The sequence below is a fragment of the Oncorhynchus gorbuscha genome, linkage group LG03 (genome assembly GCF_021184085.1).
Source record: "Oncorhynchus gorbuscha isolate QuinsamMale2020 ecotype Even-year linkage group LG03, OgorEven_v1.0, whole genome shotgun sequence".
Classification (NCBI taxonomy): domain Eukaryota; kingdom Metazoa; phylum Chordata; class Actinopteri; order Salmoniformes; family Salmonidae; genus Oncorhynchus; species Oncorhynchus gorbuscha.
The window spans coordinates 67,812,378-67,818,377 of record NC_060175.1 but is presented as its reverse complement, the minus strand read 5'-3'; positions in this window follow the sequence as shown (position 1 = coordinate 67,818,377).

Genomic DNA, 6,000 nt, shown 5'->3' with positions numbered 1-6,000 from the left:
GTGGACGGGGGGGGGTGAGAGAGACCGGGACTCATCAACTCTCCTTGACTTCATGAAGAAACCCTCAACTGTTTTCACCAAGGGACCCTTCCTCTCCATTGCAACATCAGTGACTCTGTATATGACTATGGACTGACTGTACTGTGCTGTAAATACTGTGTGGGGTTGGACTGCTACAACTGATGACCTTTGACCCCTTATGGCGCCCATCTCTCTTCGGTCCGTGACCCCATTCCACACGATGTACCCCTTATGGCGCCCATCTCCAGTCTGTTTGCCTCACCCTGCACCTCATCATACTTCTTCTGGAAGAAATGGGGCTTAATATATATATATATTTTTTAAAGGGTTCTGTGTCTTACTTCCTGCACAGTATTGCCGTTGTTTTTAGCAGTGTAATCCCATCACCCTGAAAGTCATTCACAACCGTACAGTACGTTCTCAAGCATGCAGTGTTGAGTGGACATCTAAGTGCACTCACACATCATCCATCACACACTCAGCCATAACAACGCACCAGAGCATTGCTTTGACTGAACGTTTTCATGAGACGACTGTTGACGGTTCAACAGAGAAAAGGCCTGTTTGTTTTATCAGCTTGACTCCAGTTCCCACCATTCCTAGTTGTGTCGTTCCTGACAATGGAAGGAGAAGAATGGGTCGTTGGAGCTGGCTGAATGTTCTGCTGGTGGTTTGTAAACACGACTTCGTTATTTAAATACAGGGTTAGCTATGATATTTCTCTCTCTGTTGTTAAAATGCAATGTTTTCACTGACAGACTTCGCTGAAAAGCTCTCCTTTCAAGGGCACTGGTTGTAGGGAAAGGGGGAGGGGGGTCAGAGGAGTGAAGGGACAGGGAGTATGGGACAGGGGTGAGGGTATGAAGTTGGGCTTCTAAATAAGGAATAGGGGGTAGTGAATGGGGCCGTAGACGGTATGGGTGGGTTTTTTTTATTTTTACAATGGGTGGTGGAGGGATATTAAATGAGTGGGTGGGTGGGGGTCAGGGGACAGCTATGTGATCCTCCTTGGTTGGCTTGCGAAGGCTTGCCAGGAGAAGTGTGGGGTTTAACAACTCCCACTTGCTCCCATGCCTTGGTTGCTTTCACTGGCATACAATCTTGCCTGTAGAGGAGGAAGAGGTGGGGGGGGGGGTGAGGTGGAGGAAGAGAAAGAAAAGAAGAGAAGGAAAGGGTGGTGGAGGAATACGGGCACTGACAGGAAAAAAAGGAGAGCTTAAAGTGCCAGTGTACACAATACACAGTTCTGTAAAAATCCTGAATCCGTTCGTGTGAAGTAACTATTTGGAAATGTGGCACGTTGTGTCCCGCCCATGAGAGTGACTTCGGAATATGTAACGCAAGCGTCGCTCAATCTTCCCGGGTTTATTTTCCTAGTTTGAGAAAAGTGAGGCCTGTTGCTTTCTCTCCAAATATTGTTTCTGATCGTATCTTCTTAAAACCAACCAGAATGTGACGGAGGAGAGAGCGTTGTTAAATAGCCCAAGTCCCCTAGGCCTTTTTTGTTGTTGTCAATTCTTTCTAAATCCTAACGTTTTAGTTCATGATTGGCGTGTCAATGAGTTAACATGAGATAAAGCATTATATCTCGAGCAGTCGTCCCTTCTAATCATGTTTCGACTGTTGATGACTTGAGTAGATTAGGGCTGCTATACAGAGGCCCACCAGGTCTTATTCTGATTGGTTTTAAAAAAAAGCCATTAATATAGCCTTGGATAAAAGAGAAAATGCTTTGCTCCACACGACACAATAGCTTATGGTTCACAGCTATGGGGGAAAAAAAACAGTATCAACACAAATGATCAACAGTATCAACACAAATTGTACAGTGAATATGAATAAAACAATGAAAAAGCTGTTGCTGCCAAAATGTCATTTGTTTTTGCCTATTTTTAGATTTTCGTGGCGCTCCATCCTGCAGCTACTATCAGCAATAGTTTGAGGGGAAAAAAAATGTGTTTCTGACATACTTTGTGTTCAATGTTGAACTGTAACAAAGTGAGAATTCCAGTCGTTGATGTGTGGTTTGTAACTCATTGGAGGGGACTCTTTTATAGGGCCTAATGTAAATGTTTGCTGTATTTATGTCTTATTTAATGAGCTCTCCTGCATGCGGTGTAAGTGTATGCTGTTTAACATATTAATACAGTTTGTTGTTTCTAACGTAAAACCTCTGACTCCGCATTCTCTTTCTGATTCCCAGACGTCTTTCTGTGGGCAAAAACGCTTAGGGTGGCGAGCTTTGGTGCGGTGACGTTAAGAGCCGTGGGTTTGTGGAGCTGGGTGTGGTTTAAGGGAGTGGGGTTCGAGCAGTTCTGGGAGAGGTGGGGGTTGAGGTGTGGGGTGTTGCTGATCTGAGCCAGGGATCCTGTATCACTCAGACAGACCAGAATGTGTGTGTGTGTGTGTGTGTGTGTGTGTGTGTGTGTGTGTGTGTGTGTGTGTGTGTGTGTGTGTGTGTGTGTGTGTGTGTGTGTGTGTGTGTGTGTGTGTGTGTGGGTGGGTGGGTGGGTGGGTGGGTGGGTGGGTGGGTGGGTGGGTGGGTGGGTGGGTGGGTGGGGGAACGATTGCACATGCGCGCGTGTGTGTACACGTGCGCCCACGTGTGTGTGTGTGCGCATGCATTCTTGCTTGCAACCATCCATGTGTTTGCAGTACTTATTTGTGTCTCGGGATCAGCGGCTGCTTTGTGTTTGAGTTTGTCTGTTTGTCGTCTGGCAGCGCAGTGTTCAATGTTTTGTCTGTTGTTGGCTCTGTTTGGAGCAGGCTAATGAAGCATGTCGAATCAATTTAAATGCGATCACTGAGCAGCGTCTCAATGGGTCTGAAAGAGACTGAATTGAGTCTGGGGTAAAAAAAACCCAACAACAATTGGTTTAGGGAGAAGAAAAGACCCATTTTACTCCGTAAAGACCCATTTTATTCTGTGAATAAACACGGCTGCCAAAGCAGAGCTTGTCCACTGGCAATGAAGACATAAATAAGTTACAACGAAAGTGCCTAGAAATGAGCCTCTAGTTATCAACCATCTGTTTTAACAATGCTAAGCATAGAGACTATTTGAGTGTAAATCAACAACAACCTGCAAAGGTTTGGTGCATTTTCTGTTTGCTTTCTCCAGGATTTTCTTTTATGGTCACTCTTTTCAACTCCCAGTTGGCGAACCCCAGCCCTCACCGTTGTCAACTAAGGTACTCGTGCATGTAATTGTAGCGTACTTGCCACAGTAATATGTGTATGACGGCTTCGAAGCAGTGGAGTTTGTTGTCGGTGTTGCGACACGCATGCTCTCCTAAACCCGACCCCAAACCAACCACCTAAACGCCTTGACACACTGAGCATATCCACAGAGCCTGTCCTGGAATGGCAAGACACCCGAGCCAATTCTGTCGCCATTCTCCACTGTGTGAAAGGAATCTCCAGAGTGGCACAACGTTGCTGCCTTCGTCAAAGGGCTTTAGCGGGTTAGACCTACGGGCGGCAGAATGAACCGTAGAGGCTCCGTTGGACCCACATCCCCCATAAGCCCCCTTTAGCCACGCAGCAGCAGGTGATGGGAACTCCAGCTGCCGGAGCCATTTTTCACTTAAAGCCTTTAGCTCGTTACAAATCAGCCTTGCACACCGGTTACAGTCACAGCTCATTAGCTGCCACCAGGGCTTAGCTTAAACAGGTGCGTCTCCTCCAATGCTTTTCCCTCTGCTGAGGAAGCCTGGGTGCTAGGGTGGGACAGAGCCTCTCGCACACTGTTCGAAGATGAAGCCATAACGCATTGAGAGATTTGCTAATATGGATGCTGTGGAAATGTTGTGTAGTGATATGCCGGACCATACCCCTCAGTGTACAATTGTCAACCTATTCCATTGTGTTAAAGACATATCCACTAAAATGTACATTAAAAACTGGCTTCTGAGAAAAACAGAATCCCACAGGATAACAACGTCTTAACGTCCAAGCTAACAGTTTCAGGAGCGGGTTACTTACACAAACCCCTATCCCTGTATAACATCCCACAAACACACTTTACATAAACCCAATACCCTATAAAACACTACAACCCCACAACCACAGGTCCAATCAAGCATCCCTCAAATGCACTCGTAAACTGTTGGTTGTCTCGTAGACAAAACACACCCTGTGTGTTGATGCTGTCTTAATAAGAGATACTGCTGCTCTGTGAATGTGCCGTGTTCAGACTAATGTTCACATTGTGGTTTACTAAGGTCTACAAATACCAGCACGTTTATCTGCAACAACACGCCGTCATATGTTTTGTTTGCCATCGCTTTACCATAGAGTATAGCTTCATGGTTAAAAACCCTAGTAGTCATCGCTTTACCATAGAGTAGAGCTTCATGGTTAAAAACCCTAGTAGTCATCACTTTACCATAGAGTAGAGCTTCATGGTTAAAAACCCTAGTAGTCATCGCTTTACCATAGAGTATAGCTTCATGGTTAAAAACCCTAGTAGCCATCACTTTACCATAGAGTATAGCTTCATGGTTAAAAACCCTAGTAGTCATCGCTTTACCATAGAGTATAGCTTCATGGTTAAAAACCCTAGTAGCCATCGCTTTACCATAGAGTATAGCTTCATGGTTAAAAACCCTAGTAGTCATCGCTTTACCATAGAGTATAGCTTCATGGTTAAAAACCCTAGTAGCCATCGCTTTACCATAGAGTAGAGCTTCATGGTTAAAAACCCTAGTAGCCATCGCTTTACCATAGAGTATAGCTTCATGGTTAAAAACCCTAGTAGTCATCGCTTTACCATAGAGTATAGCTTCATGGTTAAAAACCCTAGTAGTCATCGCTTTACCATAGAGTATAGCTTCATGGTTAAAAACCCTAGTAGTCATCACTTTACCATAGAGTAGAGCTTCATGGTTAAAAACCCTAGTAGTCATCACTTTACCATAGAGTAGAGCTTCATGGTTAAAAACCCTAGTAGTCATCGCTTTACCATAGAGTAGAGCTTCATGGTTAAAAACCCTAGTAGTCATCACTTTACCATAGAGTATAGCTTCATGGTTAAAAACCCTAGTAGTCATCACTTTACCATAGAGTAGAGCTTCATGGTTAAAAACCCTAGTAGTCATCACTTTACCATAGAGTATAGCTTCATGGTTAAAAACCCTAGTAGCCATCGCTTTACCATAGAGTATAGCTTCATGGTTAAAAACCCTAGTAGTCATCACTTTACCATAGAGTAGAGCTTCATGGTTAAAAACCCTAGTAGTCATCACTTTACCATAGAGTAGAGCTTCATGGTTAAAAACCCTAGTAGCCATCGCTTTACCATAGAGTATAGCTTCATGGTTAAAAACCCTAGTAGTCATCACTTTACCATAGAGTAGAGCTTCATGGTTAAAAACCCTAGTAGCCATCACTTTACCATAGAGTAGAGCTTCATGGTTAAAAACCCTAGTAGCCATCACTTTACCATAGAGTAGAGCTTCATGGTTAAAAACCCTAGTAGTCATCACTTTACCATAGAGTAGAGCTTCATGGTTAAAAACCCTAGTAGTCATCGCTTTACCATAGAGTAGAGCTTCATGGTTAAAAACCCTAGTAGTCATCACTTTACCATAGAGTATAGCTTCATGGTTAAAAACCCTAGTAGTCATCACTTTACCATAGAGTATAGCTTCATGGTTAAAAACCCTAGTAGTCATCACTTTACCATAGAGTATAGCTTCATGGTTAAAAACCCTAGTAGCCATCGCTTTACCATAGAGTAGAGCTCCATGGTTAAAAACCCTAGTAGCCATCGCTTTACCATAGAGTAGAGCTTCATGGTTAAAAACCCTAGTAGCCATCGCTTTACCATAGAGTAGAGCTTCATGGTTAAAAACCCTAGTAGTCATCACTTTACCATAGAGTAGAGCTTCATGGTTAAAAACCCTAGTAGTCATCACTTTACCATAGAGTATAGCTTCATGGTTAAAAACCCTAGTAGTCATCACTTTACCATAGAGT